This window comes from Antechinus flavipes, chromosome 3, assembly GCF_016432865.1.
Source record: "Antechinus flavipes isolate AdamAnt ecotype Samford, QLD, Australia chromosome 3, AdamAnt_v2, whole genome shotgun sequence".
Classification (NCBI taxonomy): Eukaryota; Metazoa; Chordata; class Mammalia; order Dasyuromorphia; family Dasyuridae; genus Antechinus; species Antechinus flavipes.
This window is the reverse complement of record NC_067400.1, coordinates 76,636,476-76,660,222: the sequence shown is the minus strand read 5'-3', so window position 1 is coordinate 76,660,222 and position 23,747 is coordinate 76,636,476. Positions and strand designations below refer to the sequence as shown.

At 34.3% G+C, this 23,747-nt stretch overlaps 1 protein-coding gene and 1 long non-coding RNA gene across 2 annotated transcripts in view; one reads left to right on the top strand and one right to left on the bottom strand.

The window, feature by feature from the left end:
* The window catches only part of LOC127553177 (uncharacterized), a 57,824-nt gene extending 38,203 nt beyond the window's left edge, over positions 1-19,621 (top strand). The window contains exon 4 of the long non-coding RNA XR_007951688.1: positions 19,471-19,621. This is a non-coding gene — a long non-coding RNA (uncharacterized LOC127553177). The remainder of the gene's footprint in view (positions 1-19,470) is intronic.
* Positions 1-20,039, bottom strand: part of METTL21A (methyltransferase 21A, HSPA lysine) — a 79,479-nt gene extending 59,440 nt beyond the window's left edge. The window contains exon 1 of the mRNA XM_051983679.1: positions 19,925-20,039. The gene's annotated coding sequence lies outside the window, so the exon portion shown is untranslated. The remainder of the gene's footprint in view (positions 1-19,924) is intronic.
* Positions 20,040-23,747: the final 3,708 nt, after the last annotated feature.

Below are 23,747 nucleotides of genomic sequence, written 5' to 3'. Positions count from 1 at the left end.
AAATAAAATTGCTGATTTATTAAGTAAGATTCATTTTATTTCCTCTTTGTTTTTCTAGTGTTTCTGGTCAAAGCAGAAACATTTTAAATAATTCTAGATTTCACTGAGTATGCTTTGTAGTATTTCTAGGATTGGTACTATTTTGTACAATGTTACTGGTAGATAGAAGCATTTGGGGAACATTTCTATTAATAATGAACCTTTCTGCTTGGATTCTGAACAGAACATTTACATGTCACTGATGAGCACTTAGCTAAGCACATAGGTTATCTTGCTTTATAGCTTGATTCATGTTACTCTTCAGCACATGAACAAAATTATCTCTAGTTGTGTTTGTCCTCAAGTTTTGTACTATTTTAGTAGTACGAGTAAATTGTACAATTAGTAATATAACATTAATAGTACAGTGTTCCCTAATTGATAGAGTGTTAGTCTTGGACTCAGAAAACCCTGCATTCAAGTTTGGCCTTTGACACAGTCAATCAGTCAACAAGAATGAAGTCCTTGCCATGTGCTTAAAGTGCTTAAACTGGAGATACAGAGAAAGGCAAAAACATATTCCTTCCCTTCAAGGGGCTTATATTCTAATAGAGAAAGAGGGGACCCAGATAAGTCAAATAAAAAAAAGGGAAATGCTTTGCTTGAAAACAAAATAGGTTTGAGGGATTTTTGGAAAGTCAAATGCTCTTTAAAAATCAATCATACACAGAATGAAATTAATTATTATTTATGTTCTCAGTCACTTATGTAACTAGAAAAATATAGTCTGCTTGGGAAAATTGTCTGTAAAACTTTCCTTCTTTATATTTAATTAAGATTGTTCAATCCTTACTGAGAGCATAGAGGATTTTCTTAAAATCTTTTTTTTTCTTATAATAGCATCTTTATACAGATGGAAAAGTTATAATAAGGATCAATATTTGCTGGTATCATTTTGTTTGCCCTTGGTGGTAATATCACCGGATCATTTCTAATCTTTTCCATTCTTATGGAATCTTTCCTTCTTTGAGAAATCCTGAAAATAAATTCCTGAATAGACTTAAAATTGTAAAATCTCTAGGAAACAACTCTCCTATCTATCTATCTATCTATCTATCTATTTAGGTCCAGGTACTCTCCCCAACTTCAACTTTTTAAATACCATGCCTCACATGACGCATCTGGTTCTGAGAGTACTGATGTGATATTTCAGCTATTATCTGGTCCATTTTGACAACATTTTGTCTTGTTTTTAATCTCAATTAACAAAAATTTATTAAGTATTTACCATTTAGCCAGACACTGTGCTAAACACTAGGCAAAATATAATGCCTTCAATCAAGAATGTCCAATAGACATCTTAAATTAAATACATTCAAAATTGAATTAATTATTTTTCTCCCTAAACTCTTTCCACTTCTGAAATTCTATATGACAACACCATCTTCCCAGGCCCTCAGTCGCACAATCTAGGAGACATCTTGGACTCCTCACTGTCTCTCACTACAAGGTCTATTGATTTCATTTTTGAAACAACTCTCCAACATGCTCCTTCCTCTTCCTTAACATTGCCCCCACCCTGATATAGGTTCTCATTATAAAACTGCTAGATTACTACAATAGTCTGACTGTCAGTTGGCCCACTTTGTCTCATACCACTTAATTCATCCTTCATTCAGCCACTAAAATGATTTTTCTAAAGCGTATATCCAAACATACTCCATCCCAATAAACTCCAGGACTTCTCTATTGCCCCTAGGATTAAATACAAATACCTTTGTCATTCAAAGCCCATCATAATATAGACACCATTATCCCTATCTACCTACCTTCCAGTCTCCCTCTACTTTATTCCCCAATGCATATCTTCAATGACACAGGCTGTTCAATGAATGACACTTCATCTTTCAGCTCTGGACAACTTTTCTGGCTATCTCCCTCATTTGACATATTCTTCTTCCTCCATTTTGACTATGGATTTCCCTGGCTTCCTTTAAGTCCCAACTAAAATCCCATCTTTTACTGGAAGTAAAACTGATCCCTCTTAATTATAATGCATTCCCTCTGTTAAATATTTCCTAATTATTTTGTATATGTCTTTTTTTCGTATATATGTATTTTCATGTTGCTTCTCCCATCAAATTGTAAGCTCTTTTAGGACAAAATCTGTCTTTCTTTTTCTTATTTGTATCCTCAGAACTTAGCATAGTGCCTGATACATAGTGAGTATTTAATAAGTATTTATTAAATTGGAGTCTATGAATTTTTTAAATCTTGATCATAGTATTTCAATATAATAGATTTCCTTTGTAATATTTTGTTTTAAAACATTATTTAAAAACATTTTATTCTGACAAGGGGTTGATAGGCCTTCACCAGATTTCCATCAAAGAGATCCATAACACACACAAAGAGCTAAGAATCCTTGCTCCAGAGACTGTCTAATCAAAAATCTCTCCTTTTATATTTGGGAACACTGGTGCTTTCTCATGATAAAGATGACCAAAATGATAATAGGTCGAATTTACACAGAACTTTACAAGGTTTACAAAGTAGTTTAAAGATTTTATCTCATTTAATCCTCACAACAACCCTGGAAGGTAGGTGTTATACCTATTTTCATTTTACATGTGAGGAAACTGAGCCTCAGGGAGATATGTGTCATATAATTATTGGGTGCTAAGGGGGGGAGCACTTAAACTCAGATTTTATTGACCCAATGTCCAGTGCACTATCTGGTGTACCTAATCCTATGGAAAAGGCTTTGTTAAATGATTTATATTGAATACATATAATTTTTATTTTACTGATATAAACATGAGGGTTTTAAAAACTAAGTAATGCTGTTAAATTTTATTTTTGCCCTTTAATCTCATTCATTTGATCTTATTTTCACCCTAAAATTAACTTAAAAGTTTATATAGTTTTAGAAACATGATGAAACTTTAAATTTGCTATATGCTATAACATCTCCACTACTAAATAGAGTTTAAAGGCAATTTGTGTGAAGGAAATGATTAAGTTTATTTTTGCAACAGCAATGTACAAATTTTTAAAATGAGTTTTAGTGAGCAAGTTTCAAAGACTGAAAGTTCCTCTCTTTTCCCAGGTTCTAAACTCTGACTGATAGCCTTCATCTTTGCCCTCTATTACTTTCAAATTCCCACCCCTACTTCTGCCTCCACCCTGTCCACTTCCTACTTTTCACTCAGCACATATGTCCTTGACCAGGCCTTTCTTGGCAGGGCTGGACCAATGACTGGAAAGTATATTCAGTATTCACTTAGCTAATCCCTTGAACTTACCCTAAAACTACCAATGTTAGTTTATAGAAATTAGAGTGTGAAGCAGAAGTGTAGTCTAAAATAGTCATTTTAGGGAACTATTGGGGAATATCTAGCAGTATGCAAAGAATTTTAAACTATTCTGGATTTTAGGACTAAGCTAACTTATTATTTTATAATGTGGGCATATTGTAAATGAAATTAATTATAAATTACAAGTATCCAATGAATCTGGAATTAGACTTTAAGGTTCCTTATGGTTATGGAATTCTGTGAGTCTATAAAACCTTAAAACAGAATAGTTTATAGTCTTAGGCAGCAATAAATGACTAGGACTAACATGCAAGAGAGTAATATAATTTTTATCAAACTATTGCAAAAGCTATCACATATTAGTAGTTACATTATTGTTATGCCATGCCAATAAATGTCAATGTCTATGATGTGTTAGGTTGTTTTCCCATCTCCAGTAAAGTAGCAAAGTGGTGTTTATCTTTCTATTCTGTCTTTTCAAAGATTTATAACTTTTATTCCTATAATTTTTGCATGTCCCAGTACTTCAGCTGTGCTGATTTTATTGTTATATAGGAAGTTTGTACTAAGAGTCATCAGCATATGAAGAAGTGATAGATGGGCATTAGAAAGCAATTGGTTCATGTGAAAATCCATATAGATGCATTTCATGAGCAACAAAGACAAGATTTATGAGAAGAGAGTCAGTGGTGAGCATGAGAATTGCAGGAGAGAGAAAACAAGTCCTGAAACAATGTCAGAATGAGAGGTTAGCCAGGACTTCAGAATTCTGATGGGATCAAGAAGGCCTGGGTTTGCAAGCTTGGTTTCAGCTCTGTGATTTGGGCAACTTACCACACTTTCATTTTCCTTGTTGTCATAGAATGATAATAATAGCTACCTCTCCCTTCCTTTTTAGGATGTGCTAAGGGTAAATGAGATAACAGATATAAAAGTCATCATATAGAAATCTGGGTGCTGACATACCCAGAGAAAACCACAAATTTATTTTATTTTCAAGAAGAATAGTTCTTAAGAAAGACAGAATGGTTCAGTGGAGGGAGTCTTGACTTTGGAATCACAAAACCTGGTTCTGCCATTTATTTATTACCTGTGCAACTTTCCAGATCTCCTTTCCTCTCATTTTCCTCATATATAAAATGAGAGTGTTGGTAGAGAGCTACAAAGATCCCTTCTAGCTTTAAATCTATGCTCTTAAAATCACCCTCTGGTACATGTCTTTTTTTTTTTTTTTTTTTAAACAAGGCCTTTGATTTTACTGATATAGGTAACATTCAATGAGGAAAGGTACCAATGCAGACTAGCACCTATTCTTCAGCTTTTTTCTCTGTGCTTGGAAAATGTTCTGATATATGGACTACTTAGATCCAGAGGGTAGAGCAGAGTGTGGGACCTGAAGAGAAAGGTGGCTGGAAGCTAAGCAAGGGCTATTTCTCCCCTTGAAGGATTCCTTTGGATCTGGCTGAGATTCCTGCTTCCCAGTGAGAAGAGGTAGAAGCCTACCCAATTGTCCACCCAGCCTATGAATGAGTGGAGTGAAAAGAATGAATAGGGTATTACAGGAAATATAAGGAAATAGTAGAAACACAAATTATCAATAGAGAAAGTGAATAAAAGCCTAATTTACAAACATAAACCAATAGGTGGTGTACTGAAAATGGGGATGGGGTGGGGAAGGAAGGGGAAAGCAGGGAAATGAATAAAGCCTCAAAGAGAAATAAAAAGCATGTTGAACACGTATTATAAAATGAAGAAAAGTGAATAAATATTCCCTAGTAAAAGATATAATCCTATGGATTCAAAGATCCAGACGGTAAAGAACAATTGTAAAAAATTCCAGAATGGTTCAGAAGTAAAATAAAATTCATAAAAGTAGAAACTAGGAATGAATTTAGATCTGATAATAAAGCTTTCAATATACAAGTAAAAACAATCAGCAGAGTTGGAAAATTGAACATATGGTAGAGAATTTTTCTGAAAAAGTAGAAGTTATGAGCAAATAACAGATGTGGAATACAAAAATACTGAATCAAAGGAAAATTTGGCAGAAGAGAAGCAAAAGACAACAACATTAAAAGTAACCAGCACTTGCCTTACTTGCCAACTGAAGTAAGAAATGGCAGCCAAAGACAATAGCAGTTTAGAATACAAAGTCATTATAAAATCTTATGGAGAAGTAGGATGGAAAACTATGAGCAGTATTTGCCTCATAAAACAAAGAAAAGTAGTGGATATGAAAACCAATTTAAAGAAAGCTTAGTGAGAGATCCAAATGTTAGTCATGTGATAAAAATAAGAACTGTATAGTCAACTACCCTTAGACTGCCGTGTACAATTCTTTAAGACCCTGTGAACTATATTGTCTGTGGTGCTTTCTTAGCAAAGATAGTGGAGTGGTTTGCCATTTTCTTCTCCAGTGAATTAAAGCAAATAGAGATTCAGTGATTTGCCTAGGGACACACAAATAGTAAGTATCTGAAGTTGGCTTTGAATAGAGGTTTTCCTGACTCCAGACCCAAGTCAACAGACTGTGCTCACCAAAAGTCAAACTCCCCCCTCTCCTCCTTTTTTTTTTTCTTTTCTCCTTTGCTTTCCCCTTCCCTCTTCCTTCTTTTCCTTTCTCTTCATCCTTTTCTCTGCTTGTCACAGGTGAGGACTCTGCTACACATTTTAGGACCTATTTTGAGGAAGACCCAGATATCTTCAAAAGGCTGAGGAAAGACTATAAAAATGGCCTAAACAACAAATTAGGAAAAGAATGAAGGAACTGAGATTATTGAGTCAAAAAGAAAAATGAGTGGGATGGGGAGGAATGTGATCATACTATAAAAATACCTTTAGAGTTACTTATTCATAGTAATCACTGAGAAAAAGAATACATCAAGGAAAACTGCACTGATATGCTAGAAACAGAGAGTAAAATAGTCACTTAAAGAATCCACAGATCAGTTCCTGAAAGAGATCCCAAAATAAAAACACCAAGGAATAGTGTAGCTAAATTCCAGAATTATCAGAAGGAGGAAATACTGCAAATAGTTAGAAAGAAACACAATCAGGATTATCCAGGACCTAGCAGTTTCCACATTAAAGGAGGGCCTGGAATATCATATCCCAGAAAGCAAAGGATCTTGGACTACAACCAAGACTTAATTACCCAGCAACACTGAGCATTATCTTTCAGGGGAAAAGATGGATGTTCAATAAAACAGGGGATTTTCAATCATTTCTGATGAAAAGACCAGAGCTGAACAGGAAATTTGATCTTCAACCCACGACTCAAGAGAAGTTTTTGGTAAAAGGAAAAAAAAAACAATAACTATGGTTTGGGGTTGGAATTTTTTTTTCCAAGGCAATTGGGGTTAAGTAACCTGCCCAGGGTCTCACAGTTAAGATGTGTTAATTGTCTGAGGCCACATTTGAACTCAGATCCTCCTGAATTTAGAGACAGCACTCTATGCACTGAGCCATTTGCTGCCCCAACAGCTATGTTGTTTTTTTTTTTAAAGGTTAAAATGTTTACATCCCTACATGGGAAGATGATACATGTAACTCTTGAGAATACTAGATTTAGACTGAAGTAAAGGATGTCTAAATTAAGAGTTTGGGGAAGCATTTCTGAATGACTTGCAATTTGGAAACATTTGTCTGCAAGAGATTTAGAATCTCATTTATTTGAATCTATTAGAAACTGATGACTCCCTGACAATAAACTTTTCCCTCTGTCTGGAATACTCCCTCATTATCCCTTTTTATATATACTGAGGTGATCTATCAATTAATCAATAGATATTTCTTCAGCACCTACTGTATGTTAGACTGGGGATGAGAGTACAGAGAATGAAACTCTCTAATGGGGGAAACAACAAATGCATATACAAAATATAGACTGAACAAATATAAATTAATCAATATGAATATACAAAAAGGAATTCTATACAAGGGAGTTTGGGAGGGAGAGTACTAATAGCTGGGGAAATCAGTAATAGATTCTTACATAAAATGGTGCTTGAACGGAGTCTTAAAGGCAGGGAAGGGGGAGGGGGGGAGTACATTCCATATATGTGAGACAGTTGCTGCAAGGGATGGAGATAGGAAGTAGTATGAAAAACAGAGAGAAGGTAAGTTTGGCTGGAGGGCAGCTAATGTCCAGTGCAGCTAGACAGACAGGCTGAGGCCAGGTTGGGTAGGGTTTTAAAAGCTATTCGAAGTTTATATTTGATCCTCGAGGTAATAAGAAGCCACTAGAGTTGGTTGAGTTGGGGAGTCACATGGACAGATCTGTTTTTAAGGAAAATTTCTTTGGCAGGACAGTGTAGGATAAACTAGAGTGAGAAGAAATTTGAGACAGTGAAACCAATGAAGAGGATGTTCAGTAATCTAGGCAAGAAGTGATGAGGGCCTAAACAAAGGAATCAAATCCTGTAAAACTCAATTCCAAACTGACTTTCTTCTGGAAGCCTTGTCTGATACCTTCCCATTCCTCTTAGGAACAGTTTTCTCTTTCATAACTCACATAAGTCAATTCAATACAACTCAATTCAATTCAACAAATGTTTATAAAGTCCTATCATGTACAAAGCCTTGCCTGATACTAAAAATACAAAGAGAAAAGCAGCATAATCCCTTAAGAAACTCATATTCAAATGGAGAACTGCACAGAAAAGTAAATGTGAAGTCATTTGAAGAAAGGGTCAGGGAAAGAAATCCAAGCTATCTTCTTAAAAGAGGTAGCTTAGAAGAAAGATAAGGATTTAAGAATTCTGAAAGGAAGAGATAAAAAGGAATTGCATTCCAACTAAGGAGATGCCTTAGACAAGAACACCAAGGTAGGAGATGGAATGCCAATTTGGGGAAACAGTAACCCATCAGTGTAAATAAGGCTAGAAGAGTAGTTCTGAGCCAGATCAATCAATCAACCAACATTTATTAAGCTCTTATTTTGTGCCAAGCACGGTGATTTATACAAGAATTTAAAAGCCAGACTGAAGAGCTTGTATTTATCTGAGAGGCAATAGAAAGGCAAAGAAGATTTTCGAGCAGGAGAGTGATGGTCTGAAGGGAGTGGTTTAGATCCTTTAATCCTAGATTTTCATTGATTATGAGCTGTTGAGAAATTTTAAACCAGGTGGCAAGTCTTATTTGGTTGCTGTAACATGAACTGATCTGGGCCCCTCTCTGGGAGCTGGGCAAGGCACATCTCTTCCCTACTCCTTCCAGGGTTCTCAGGGAACTTGGGAGATTTGGAGTATCTCTTTCCTCTACCATCAACCCCAACCCCCTTTGATAAGGGATCAATAACTAATGCCCTAGTTCCATTTAACCATTTAAAGGTATCAGTGTTGTGCTAACTGTGAAACCCAGATTATGAATTGACAGAATACCAAGGAAAGTTCCACATTTTTCATACTTCAGGATGTTAGCTTCAAAATCTGAACTCTGGAAAAATGGTATACCAAGGAACCTCTGAATCTTTCCTATTACTCCCCTCACTCAAAACTGAGATCCCCAAGAGCCAAGAGATATAATTAAAGTTGATAGGATATTTTGAATGCTTCTGCAACCAAGGGACCTCATCTTCCATCAATTACAGAATACCTACTCATACTCCAAGTCTGCCTTTTCAAGGCATTTCCTTCTACATTATCACAATTCTCCCAGAAGCAGCTTCTGAGCATCCCTTATGTGGAGAGATGCCATCTCAGGGGGTCTGGACATACTCCAGATACTCATTATATTTCATATAGTTCATAGTAAATCATTTATTTATAATTCATGAGTATATTATATATATACTTATAATTCATGAGTAAATCAATTCATTTTAAAAGCTTTCATGTGAATTTGAAGGGTATCAACCTCAATCTCATTCATATAGAAGATAACAAAATCTCATAAAGTTCAGGTATCTACTCCATTCAGCAAGAAGCCTGCTCAGTGAAGTTATGATTGAAAGAAAGAAAATCCAGTCATGAACTATCACAGAATCTTTTGAGTTATTGAAGTTACTTTAGATGAACATTGATTTGTGTATCAGCATCGATCAAATGAGATAATAATTGTAAAGTGCTTTGTGAATTTTAAAGTGCTACAAAATGTTAGCTATTATTATTATCAGAAATAATTATTTATATCTTGAATATTTCTGTACTAAACCATTTTGGTAGGTAAAAATAACCTTGGAGTCCTTTTCAATATTGCTTACCCTTAATTTATTCTATAATTTGATAGAAATTTCATGGTAACTTCATAGGGCCCTAACTTTAGATAGAGAGGAACCCAAGAAATCATTTGTATTGTCCAAACCTCTCATGGATATCTAAATTCAAAATCTTTTTACAGATGAAGTATCTGAGTCTCAGAGAGGTTTAGTGTTTGCCCAAGGCCCCACAGGAATAAGTAGCTGGATTGGACCTCAAATTCAAGATTATACTCCAAATCCAATACTTTTCCACTCTATCATATAATCTCTCCTAGAAACAGTTTGGAAAAGTTAGTTGCAAAAATACCCACCCAACCAAAACCATTTTATCATCTCTAATTGTGAAACTGTCAGTATCTCTTTTACTCCTCCAACTGTGTTCTATGACAAGGAAGGAAGGAAGGAGGGAAGGAAGGAAAAAAGGGAGAGAGGGAGGGAAGAAAGGAAGGGAGAAAGGAAAAAAAGAAAGGAGAGAAGCAGAAAGGAAGGAAGGAAGAAAATAAATATGTATTGAGCACTGCTATGTTCCAGGCACTGTGATAAGTACTTTTCAGACAATATTTTATTTGATCCTCACAACTACCCTGCTAAGTAGATGCTATTATTGTCCTCATTTTTTACATTTGAGGAAACTGAGGCAGACAAGGTTAAATAACTTGCCTAGAATCACACAGCTAGTAAATATATGGGGTCATATCTGAACTCAGGTCTTCCCTACTCCATAACCAGATCTATTCACGAGTAACAGTACAGACTGAGAATACAAGCTCACACATGCTTCAGTTAAACCAACAGAATACTCACAGAAATACAAATTTTCAGAAAAATTTTAAAAATGAAAACCAGTTGAGTTTATTTTATTAAAGCTGATGACTGATGGATTTCAGGGCCTGAAGAGACAGACATTCCTATTTCACATACCTGTGCTATCTTTCTTCAATAGCAGGAAGACAGTTAAAAACTCATCACTAAAAACTAGTAATATAATAAAGAGGAGCAGGCAAATGTAGAATGCAAATGCATAGTTTTTAATGTCTGTGTTCCCTCTCCATATTCTCTCACAGCTTTCTCAATCATTACATACAAGTATTTGCAGAGACTTAAGCTATATGGAATGTCTGAGTCCTGTGGTTTGAGATAGATGAAGACAACTAGATAGAATTCAGAGACAGTATTACAAAGTTGCTGAGCTGGATGAAAGAATTGAACATACCTTTTAAGTCTTACCTCCTGCTATTTTCCTTTAAAAGGGCATAGAACTCCTTTCAGAGTTAGCCCCCTTCCTAATCTCTTCAGGTTCTCTCTCTCCCTGACTGGTATTTGTTTTCTCATTACATCTGCACACATGCTGGTAGATTGCCATAATTCTCTAAAGGTGTGGCCTTGTAACTATAATTCATTTTCAGGGTCCTATAGAAATCTCTGGTGTAGTGAAATGCATACATACATTTATATCTATCTCTATATCTTTATATATACATAAACACACATTTGTATTTATCTTATTATTAGTGATTTCAGAGCATTCTTTCCTATGGTTGTTAATAGTTTTCAATTCTTTTATTTATTACATCATATTTCTTGATCAATATTGGTTGTCTATATGTTAAATACCAAACTCCTACCTGGAAAATTTGATATGGCGATTTCCCCCACCCCTCCACAGTTTACTACTTTCCTTCTTAATTAGGACAAATTATTTTGTTTGGGCAAAAGCTTTTCAATTTCATATAACCATAGGTATGAGGAAACAAAATGATCATTCTTCGCAAATGATATGATGATATACTTAGAGAATTAATAAACAAAAAAACTAGTCAAAATAATTAACAATTTTAGTAAAGTTGCAGAATATAAAATAAATTCACATAAAGCTTCAGTATTTCTATATATTACCAACAAAGTCCAGCAGCAAGAGATAAGAAGAGACATTCCATTTAAAATAAGTACAGGCAATATAAAATACTTGAGAGTCTACCTGCCAAGATAAACTCAAAAACTATATGAACACAATTACAAAACACTTATTACACAAATAAAGTCAGATCTGAACTAAAAAAAAAATTACTTATTCAAAGTCCAAGATAACATAATAAAAACAATAATTTTATCTAAATTAATTTAATTATTCAATGCCATGCCAATCAACTTATTAAAAAATTTTTCTAAAACTAGGAAAAAATAATAACATTCATTTGAGAGAACAAAAGATCAAGAATTTCAAGGGAATTAATAGGAAAAAAATGTGAAGAAAGGAGGCCTATTTATATAAGATCTTCAACTATATTATAAAGAATAATCATCAAAACAATCTGGTACTGGCTTATAAATAAAGTGCTAGATCAATGGAATAGATTAGATATATAAGCCACATAAGCAGTGATTAGTAGTAGTTATCAGTAAATGACTAATTTACTAGTAGTCATTAGTAGTAGTCATTAGTAAATGTCTAATAATCTAGTATTTGATAAAAAGCAAAGCTGTAAGCTTTGAAGACAAGAACTCACTATTTGACAAAAACTGGAAAGTAGTTTAGCAGAAACTATGTATAGACCAATATCTGATTATATAGACCAAATGGCTACTTGATTAGATGTAAAGGGTGATATCAAAAGCATATTAGAAGATGATGGAACAGTTTGCTTGTCAAATCTATGGATAAAGGAAGAATTTATGACCAAATGAAATAGAGAACACTATGGGATATAAAATGGATGATTGTAATTATATTAAATTTGGAAGTTTTTGCACAAACAAAACCAATGAACCCAAGATTAGAAAGAAAACAGGAAGTTGAAGAACAATTTTTACAGCAAATGTCTCTGATAAAAGTTTCATTTCTTAAATATAGAGAGACTGAGTCAAATTTATAATACAAGTTATTCCTCAATTAATAAACAGTCAAAGGATGTAAAGTATATGAACAGAAGTTTTCGGATAATCAAAGTGATCTGCAAACATGAAAAAAAAGGTCCTATATCACTATTGATTAGAGACATGTGAATTAAAACAACTTTGAAGTACCACCCCAGGACCTATCACATTGGCTAATAGGACAAAAAAGGAAAATGACATATATGGGAATGTGGGGAAATTGGAACACTAATAATGTACTGTTGGAATTTGAAGTGATCCAACCATTCTGCAAAACAATTTGGAACTATGTTCAAAAGATTATAAAACTGTGCATATCCTTTGACCCAGCAATATCACTACTAATCTATATTTCAGAGAGATTTTTTTTTAAAAAAGGAAAAGAATCTATTTGTGTGGCAAAGAATTGGAAATTGAGGGGATGCCTATCAACTGGGGAATGGCTAAGCGAGTTGTAGTGTATGATTGTTATGGGATACTACTATGCAATAGGAAATAATAAGCAGAATGATTTCAGAAAAACCTGGAAAGACTTACACAAACTCATGCATAGTGAAGTGAGCAGAACTAAGAGATCATTGTACACAATAACAGCAATACTGTATAATAATCAAATGAGAATGTGCTATTCTCCACAATACAATGATCCAAGTTGAGGCCAGTTCCAATGATCTTGTGATGGAAGTGAGCCATCTGAGCATGGATTATAACCATAGCATTTTCATTCTTTTTGCTGTTGTTTGTTGGCATTTTGTTTTTTGTTTTTTTTTCATTTTTTCCTCTCTTTGATCTTATTTTTCTTATGAGGCACAATAACTATAGAAACATGTATAGAAGAATTGCACATGTTTAACATATATATTGGATTACTTGCCATCTGGGGGGGTGGTGAGAGGAAGGGGGAAAATTTGGTACACAAGGTTTTGAAAGTGTCTATGTTGAAAATTATCCATGCATATGTTTTGAAAATAAAAAGTTTTAATAATAATAATAAAAAGATACTACTAACTCTTAATCATCAAACTTAATTAACCAAGAAGGCAAAAGCAGAGTAATCAAAACATAACCATCTACCATAAACTATAAACCCAAGTCATACTCTCCCTCCAATGTACATGGTGACCATGGAGAAAGGATTAGAGTGGGCATAAATGTTCATTAAAAAATGAAATCTAGTAGGAAATACTAGTATTACTGGTTACAACCTGGACTGAATACCTGAATGTCTGTAATCTGTTTAAAGAACAGTGAGAATGCTCCTCTTGTCAGGTCTGTGGAGCATCATGAAACCATTTCTCTGATACTCTTGAACCAATGAAGCAATGTTGAGCTCTTTTAACTAATTGTAGCCTTAGGGATCTTCAGAGCTTTCCAGATTTGCTCCTTTGGCTAGGTATTAAGGCAGCATGACTTTCTCTTAAGGGGAAAAAATTCCCTTTCAGTTCTCTCTCTAGGCTTTGAGGGGATTTTTTCCCTTTCAAGCCATGAAAAGTAGTAAAAGGCCACAGAAGCAAATCTCTGGGGAACTTCCCTTCTCTCAAGTTGTAGATGACAAGAGAGCAAAACAGCCTTTGCCAGCAAGCTCTTCCCTCAGAACAGGAAGGCTGCTTTCTCCAGCCTGCTCCACAGAGGTCAGCTTCCCGGGTCAATGACAAAACCTGCCTTTCTTTATGCAGGTGTGTTCAACTGCCTCTTAGCTTCTCTGTTCCATAAGTGTGTTTGATGCCTTCTCTCTTAACATTTCAGCTCCAATTTCCATGTTTTGTCTTTTGTAAGCAGCATTTTCTCTTTCCCTTCTTTGAGTTTTCTCATCTGGTTTCCTAAGACCCTCCTGCCTCCTCTCATATATATATATATATATAGAACTACCTCTCTCTTGGCTTGAAAGCCCCTAAGATCCATATTTCTGTCAGAAAACATGCAATTAATTAATATAGAATGTCCTCCACAGTACCCCCAAAGTTTTTTGATTTGGGATTTCCCCAAAATAAACTCCAAAGTCATGAAAATCAGATTCAGATTAGCAGCTGGGACACAATGCACTGCAGCCAGATCTTACCTCAGTCATCATTTTTATCTTTCTTTTAGTTTTTATTTTTATTTGTTATTTTTTTAATTAAAGCTTTTTTATTTTAAAACATATTCATGGATAATTTTCAACATTCACCCTTACAAAACCTTGTGTTCCAAATTTTTCCCTCCCTTCCCCCACCCCCTCTCCTAGATGGCAAATAATCCAATATATGTTAAAAAGTGCAATTCTTCTATACATATTTCCACAATTATTATGCTGCACAAGAAAAATCAGATCAAAAAGGAAAAAAAAATGAGAAAGCAAACAACCACAAAAAGAATGAAAATACTATGTTGTCCTCTCACAGTCCTCTCTCTGGGTGTCAATGGTCTGTCTTCATCACAGGACCATTGGAATTGGCCTGAATTATCTCATTGTTGAAAATTTTGCTTTAATTTTTTAATTCAAATTTATTTTATTTTCAAATCTGCATTCTCTCTCTTATCCCCTTTTCATCTTGTCATAAAAGATGGCAAGCATGTTGTTGTTCAATCATTTTTCAGTCATGTCTATCTCTCTACATGACCACATTTGGGGTTTTCTTGGCAAAAACATTGGAGTGATTTGTTATTTTCTTCTCCAGCTCATTTTATAGATGAGAAAACTGAGGCAAACAGGATTAAGTGACACAGCTGTAAGTGTCTGAGGTCAGATTTGAACTCAGGAAGATGAGTCTTTCTGACTCCAGACCCACATGGCACTCCAGCTGCTGCTTTACCTGGCTGCCCTAACAAGTACGCATAGATGATCAAGCAAAACAAAGGGAAAAGAATAAAGTCTCTGAGTCTGCCACTTCCCCATCTAGACAGCCAATATTTTTGTCTCTGAACTGCTTTCTCTTGAGTTCTCTTAGTATTTTTTCAGATTCTCTCAGACAATTTCAGATTCTCAGAATTCTTTGTGTCTCCTTAGGCTGCTTTTCTCCATGTTTGCCTCACACAAATATCAGAGAAATATCCACCTAAGAAAGGGACAATTCTTTACATTTACATGGGCCTTAGCTCTTTCACTAAACTATAAACTCTCTGAGTATATGGATCACAAAAATCCAATTTATCTTTCTATTTCCCTATCCCTATCCCCAGTGCTTAGCATGGTGCTTTTGGCCATAGTAGTAAATAAAATAGGAAATGGATCTATGATTTCTTGGTATAGGTAAGGTATAGGTTTCCTCTCAGGTGAGGAAACAACCTCTAACTAATTCAGATAGGCATCTCCTCTGTAACTTATTGTAAATAGTTGCATAAAGCTCTAAAAGCTTAAGAGACTTTCTCAGTCACACAGCTAGCATTTGTCAGAGGCAGAATTTGAATCTGGATCTTCTCAGCCTAAAGGCTGATTCTTTCTTTCTTTCTTTCTTTCTTTCTTTCTTTCTTTCTTTCTTTCTTTCTTTCTTTCTTTCTTTCTTTCTTTCTTTTTTTTTGGCATTGGACTTGAACTTTTTTTAAGGAGAATCTTTTTTTCCCTCAATAGTTATTTTTCTAAATGCATATAAACATCGTTTTCAGCATTCATTTTTGTAAAACTTTGTGTTACATTTTTTTCCCCTTACATCCCACTTCCCCAAGATAGCAAACAATCCAATATAGGTTAAATATGTACAATTTAGGCCAATTTTTTTTTTTTACCACTATACCATGATGACAGGCCCTCAATAATAGTTGTTGAATGAATAGATGCATGAATGGATGACAAAATATACCTTGACTAATGATTAGTTATACAGTTTATTTTAAAGAATCTGTGTATCAAAAATACTTTACACAGTACATCGTAATCAAGCCTTATGATAGTATGTGTGTGTTTAAGTAATTTTTTTTGAGAACTTTCTTTTTCATATATCACAGTCATTTCTGGGAAATATTCCTACACCTCTTTTTCCTTGACAAAAATAAGCCCTGACACTTGTAACAGAGAAAGAGTTGAGGAAAAACATCAAAGTAGCTGCCCTATCTGATAATGCACCCATCTTTCTGCCGTCATTTCATGTCTACTGAAATAGAGGCATGATTCATTATTTTCTCTCTAAGATAATCACTGGCTTTTCAAACTCAAGAGTTTGGCTTCCATTTAGTGATCTATTCCTTCACATTGTTGTAATCATCATCCATACCATTCTTTTGGTTTTTCATATAGCACTTTTCATCAGTTCACATCCATCTTTCAATGCTTTCAAATGCATTTCTCATGTTCACCATTTCTTACTACATAGTAATATTCCATTATGTTCATTTGCTATAGAATTCATTCAGTTTTTACCCCCATTGATTGACACCCATTTTGTTTCCTTTTCTTTAACATCACAAATTACTGCTATGCTATAATAGATGTATGCAAAAAAGATAAGGTAAATAGAAATAACTGTAGGTTAGGATAGTTGGGACAACCCAGCAATATTAAAATAAAAACTCTAAAATAATTCCTTTAATATTTATGAAAAGGAAACTCAAAATGAACAGGAAAAACCTAGCAACTATTGAGATCTTAAGTTATTTTTAAAAACTTTTTATAACAGCTTTTTATTTTTCAAAATACATGCAAAGGTAGTTTTCAACATGCATTTCTGCAAAACCTTGTATGCCATGTTTTCTCTCTCTCTCTCTCTCTCTCTCTCTCTCTCTCTCTCTCTCTCTCTCTCTCTCTACCCTAGACAGCAATCAAGCCAATATAGATTGAACATGTGCAATCCTTTTAAACACATTTACACATTTATCATGTGGCACAAGAAAAATCAGATCAAAAAGGAAAAACAATGAGAGAAAAGAAAAACAAGTAAGCAAACAACAACAACAAAAAAGGTGAAAATACAGGACAAAATAGTCTATGACTATAGCAATCTAGTGTTTGACAAACTCTAAAACCCCAGCTTTTGGGATAAGAACTCGCTATCTGACAAAAACTGCTGGGAAAATTAGAAACTGGTTTGGCAAAAATTAAGCATTGACCTATACCTAACACCATATACCAAGATAATATTGAAATGAGTTCATGATTAAAACACAAAGAGTTAAATTATAAGCAAACTAGAAAAATATAGAATAATTTACCTCTCAGATCTGTGAAGGAAGGAATTTGTGATCAAAGAAGAACTAGAGATCATTATTGATCACAAAATAGATAATTTTGATTATATTAAGTTAAAAAGTTTTTGTACAAACAAAATGAATACAGGCAAGTTTAGAAGGGAAACAATAAATTGGGAAAACAGTTTTACATTCCAGGGTTCTGATAAAGGCCTCATTCAAATTTATCAGAATTCAAGCCATTCTCCAATTGATAAATGGTCTAAGGATATGAACAGACAATTTTCAGATAAAGAAATTGAAAGCATTTCTAATCATATGAAAAGGTGCTCTGAATCATTATTGATCAGAGAAATACAAATTAAGAGAACTCTGAGAATACCAGTACACTCATCTCAGATTGGCTAAGATGACAGGAAACGATAATGACAAATGTTGGAGGGGATGTGAGAAAAGTGGGTCACTGATGCATTGTTGGTGGAACTGTGAACAGATACACTCATTCTGGAGAGCAATTTGGAGCTATGCTCAATAGGTTATCAAACTGTGCATATCCTTTCACCTAGCAGTGTTTCTACTGGGCTTGTATCCCAAAGAAATATTAAAGGAGGGAAAAGGACCCACATGTGCAAAAGGGTTTGCAGCATTCCTTTTTTGTAGTAGCAAGTGAATGCCCATCAGTTGGGGAATGACTGAATAAGTTACAGTATATGAATATTATGGAATATTATTGTTCTATAAGAAACAATCAGCAGGATGGTTTCAGAGAGGCCTGGAGAGACTTACATGAATTAATGTTAAATGAAGTAAGTAGAACCAGAAGAACATTATACATGGCAACTGCAAGATTAAATGATGATCAACTCTGATGGACGTGGCTCTTCTCAACAATGAGATGATTCAGGTCATTTCTCATGATGAAGAGAGCCATCTATACTCAGAGAAAGTCTGTAGGAACTAAGTGTGGATCACAACATAGCATTTTCATGCTTTTTGTCATTGTTTGCTTTCATTCTATTTTCTTTCTCGTTTTTTTTTTCTTTTTGATCTGATTTTTCTTGTGTAGCAAGATAATTGTATAAATAAGAATGCCTATATTGGATTTAGATATATTTTTACCATGTTTGACATATATTGGATTACTTTCCATCTAGGGAAAAGGGTGGGGGGAAGGGGAGGGAAATTGGAACACAAGGTTTTGCAAGGGTCAGTGGTAAAAAAATTATCCTTGCATATGTTTTGAAAATAAAAAGCTTCAATAAAAAAGGTGAAAATACTATATTGTGATCCCCATCCAGTTGCCAGTTGTCTATCTAGATGCAGATGACTCTCTCCATCATAAGTCTACAGAAATTGGCTTGAATTACCTCATTGTTTTTATTAAAGAGTCAAGTCCATCACATTTGGAGATCTTAAATTATTAAAGTACAATATCTTCAGAGTTTCTACCACTTCCCTATGATTTCAGCTTTTAGAACTACAAACTTGGACAAATGACTGCAAATTAAATTATAAGAGACACAGAGCTTAAGTAGGAGTAAAGCATAGCAGTATAGTCCATAGACAGCTTCCAGTGAAGCATGGCCATTGAGTCATTACAGGAAAGGCAGTGATAAAGCATAGTCTTCCACTGGTTTCCTGAAGGTTGTTGCAGTAATCCATAGATGTCAAGCTATTCTCTGTGATGTCATCTCTCCATATTTGTTATGTTTCTTTTTTTCTGGGATGTGATTAACTTAAAAATCTATGCATACATGTTTAATATGGAAATATGTTTTGCATGACTCCACATGCATAACAGGGACCACCATAGATAGCCTTCTTAATTGTTAGGGGAGGGATTAGAAGGAGAAAGAATTTAGAACTCAAATTTTTTTAGATGAATGTTTTAAAATTTTAACTTTTGAAAACTGAATGACAAGCTAGATTTCTCTAGGAGCATGCACTTTTATTTTTTATAAAATAATTTTTATTGATATCTTTTGTTTTTATTTCTAAATATAGTCTAGCTTTTGCTTCTACTCAAAAGGACCATCCCTTGAATCAACAAAGAAAAGAAAGAAGAGAGGAAAAAGGGCAGTTCAACAAGACTAATCAAAAACATCAACTGAACCTTACAGTATAAGCGTTTATATTAAAGACTATATAGAGTTTCCCATCTCTGAAAAGAAATTTTTTTAGGTCGAATTTCATGTCTAAGTTTAGTTTCTTTTGTTGTTTTTTTTTCTACTTACATTCATGTAGGCATTTTATATTTTTTGCTGTTTCTCTTCCTTCACTTTGCATCAATTCATACTCCTTTTCACTTTTTGTAATATTCATTCACTTGAAGAATTTGAAAAGGCTAATTAGACAATTCATGCTTCCATGTCCTCCCTCCAAAGCTAGTGTTGGGGTTTTTTTGTTGTTCTTTTTTTCCACTCTACCATACATTATATGAATTGGGCGGGTTACTTACCCTTCCTGGCTGTCAATCAGCATTGGTAAAAGAGAAGGATTGAAGCAGACCTTCTGGAGATTCTTTCCATTGTAGGATCCCCATGATCTCTATATCCTGGAAAAATCATAAAATCATACATTAAACCACCTAAAACACCTTTTCCATTTCTAACTCATGATTTAATGTCTGCAATTTAGTCAGAAGTAGGAAAAAAGGAATCAGTATACTCCCATCTGAGCTAAGTGAATGTTAAAAAAAAAAAAAGCATCATAATACATTGAAAAAAATGTCAATGACCTGACACACCATTAGAGATAAGAACCTGACACTTCACCATCTTGATATTATTTTTTTGAAATATCAATTTTTGGAAGCTTGTATAATCTTCTAAGGTAATAATTTAGTTAAAAGTAATTTTAATCAATTTCCAGTTATATAGAAGAATTAGAACCAGTATCTTAAAACATTCTCTTTTGGCATAAATATATTTAACATCATTGAGACATTAAAATCTATATAAAGTATCAGGGTGCCTCAGAGATGATGATGATAAACATAAAATTATTATAATTACAGAATCTTAGAAATTAAACACAATCTGGAAATCATTCATCTAGTCCAAACTAAATCCAAGCAGGAATATCCTCTACGACATGCTTAACAGTCATCCAAGCTCTGACTGAAGTCCTCCAGTAACACTTCATATATGTTCTTATTGCTCAGTGGTTTTCAGTCTTGTCTGACTCTTCCTAACTCCATTTGGAATTTTCTTGGCAAAGATACTGGAATAGTTTACCATTTCCTTTTTCCAGCTCATTTTGCAGATGAGGAAACTCAAGTAAATAGGTTTAAATGATTTGCCTATGGTTACACAACTTGTTAAAAAAAAAAAAAAAAAAAAAAAAAAAAACTTTAGACCAGATTTGAATTTGGGAAGATGAGTATTCCTGACCCCAGGTCTGGCACTTTAACAACTGAATCACCTAGTTGCCCCTGCCTGGGACATAGCAGATGTTTAATAAATGCTTGATTCATTGGTGGATTTAAGAGGACTTTATTAACTACTGAGGGAGCTTGCTTACTCCCTTCCTCTTTCCCTTTTTCCTTCCCTTCCCTTCCTTTCCCTTCCTTTTCCTTCCTTCCTTCCTTCCTTCCTTTCTCACTAGTTCTTTCTTTCCTTGTTATCCTTCTTCTCAGAAGGTAAGTCACATGACTCAGTCAATGGAGCTTTGACTTTGTTTGGAATTTGTGGAATCAAAATTGGAGGACTTACCTCAATCTAATTTAAGTCATTTTCAATCTAGAATTTCCATTGGATACTGTCAGATCCATAAAAAGTCAGATTTCAGAAACTTGTCCTGGATCTGAAAAGATCATTTGACATGGGACTCTGTACCTGAAGCCTTAGTCTTAGGACTTCATCCTTGAAATACATTCAGTTCCTAAGCACTTACAATCTGGTGTTTGATGTTATATCAGTTCTCAAGTCAAATGTGAATGTCAAATGCAAATCATAATAGGCTAGGCTAACTGTCTACCTTACTTTTAGAAACATCAATCAACAAATATTTATTGTGCCAGGCATTGTGCTAAGTGCTGGGAATACAAAGAAAATATGAATCTGTTCACTACTCTTTGGGAAAATTACAGTAACAGTATAAATGTACAGTAGTTATCTCCTTATTACCAATGAAAAGACATCAACTAAAGCTAAAAGCAACAAAATGACATGTAAATCTCAGGGGGAAGAATACAAAAGGAACATATCCTAACAGAAAGTCACTCATAGAATTTTCTCCTTAAACAATTTGAAATATCATTTTAAGAAGTACTATAAGAATATACTATAAATATTCAATGTCTCTGCAACAAATATTAACAATTTTAATAGAACTTCAGAAAAAGGCCATATATCCTTATAATTATCTTGTAAATATTTCATATATATATATTTATGTAATGTACATGTTGTCTCCCTTGTTAGAATGGAAGCCCTTTGAGGACAAGAACTACTTCATTTTTGCCTTGTATCCCTAGAGAACTTACTACCTGGCATATTATAAATATTTAATAAATGTTTGTTGATCATAATGTTTGTGACAAGGAGAATTACTTTTTTGGGTGAAAGTGCCTAGTCTACATTTCCCAAGAAACTATATAATATAGCCACAGAGCAATAGTGTCACTAGATAAAGACTATATGACTCTAAAATATGGTAGCTTTAAAAAATGGCAAAGCCACCCAAATTAGCAGTGCCTATAATAGGAGCCCACAGGCTGTAATTAGAATGAAGAGCCCAAGGGAAGTATGTAAAATGTGTGTGGTCACCATATCTCCAGACCCCAGAGACTCAGCAAAGACCTGACAGATTTAAAGCAAAACTTTACAGTATAGTAAAGCTTCAGAAGCTCCAAACCTAGGCCAAGAAGCTTCAGCAGAATTCTATGGACAGAGATGAATATTTAATCTCTAAGCTTATAAACCAATAACAACCAGTTACTACTTATGAAAGGTAATTATCGAATCATGAATTCTGAAGTAATTGGATTCTTTTCCCAATTTTTCTGGGACTGGGAGAAAAGAGTGGGCAAATTATACAAGAATGTTCCTATTATAATTATGTCATATAACATAAGTCCAGACCTGTGATTGTAATTCTGTATAGTTATAATAATGATTATATATTACAAATTAAATGTGCATATACTAGTGATATTATTCATAAAATCAGAATAGACTACCGAAGTCCCACTTAAACAACCTACCTATTACCAAATAGGCTGCCAAGGCAGGAGACATTAGGCAAAGGCAAAATTTCACCTTGTAGATATAGTGTCTTCCTAAGAACCACACTTTCTAGCTTTATCAGTCAGGTACATAGCTACTGGATCTGTCAAATGGCCAAATTTTCATTGTTCATGTGTATTTTAATGAGAATGTTCATTTTTATGACATTTTCATCCTGAAAGAATAATAAAGTAGTTCTATGTGCTTACATTTCTTTTGGTTTGCTAAGGGGAAACTGAGAAATGGAATAACTAGGAAGAAGTTGTATGTATGGATGTTCAGATAGAGCTCTGGAATCTTGGTATATGACAGTTGGGACAAGGGAGAGCTGGCAGTTTGAGGACTTGGCTGAGGAAATATTGGATATAAGATATTAATACTTATGGGGTGATCAGAAGGAAAGAGAAAGAAGGGTACATTACATAGAATCAAGAAGAGTAATTGAGTGAAATTTAGTAAAGAAAAAGTTGCAAGAAAGTTTAAAATGATATTTTATTTTATCCTACTTATTACCTAAAGTGACAGAAACAAGTAGATAAGGAATTGATAATAAAAATTTTGTTGGGAGGATTGCTAAGAGATTTCAAAGAGCTAAAACAGCAGTGAAATATAAAGGTGTTCAGTAATGGTGGCAGGAGTTAATGGCAAAAGAGCTAGTTTCTGGGGTCTTGAAAGCAGGCTTTAAGATTTGTCCCTATATCAAGAGAAAAATTTCTGTCCCCCCCAAAAATGGAAATGAAGTAAAATGGAGCTCTAATTGTGGAAGCTCTTGGTGGAATTTGTTGTAAGATGAAAAAGTTTGGTAATCACTATTAAAGATTATGAAATGTCAGATTTGACTTAACAGGATTAGTTGTGTATAGGAATGAATGCTTATTTGCTGAAATACAAGATTTGTGAGTTCATTAAAGTGGGTGCTTCCTTACCAGTCCAAACTGCATCCCAACCAAGCTGCCAGTCCTCCTCTGTGACTCATTCATTTCCTATCATAAGTCCTTTCTGGGACAACTACCCTATATCGTGAGGAACTTTCTCTGGCTCTCTTGACATTAT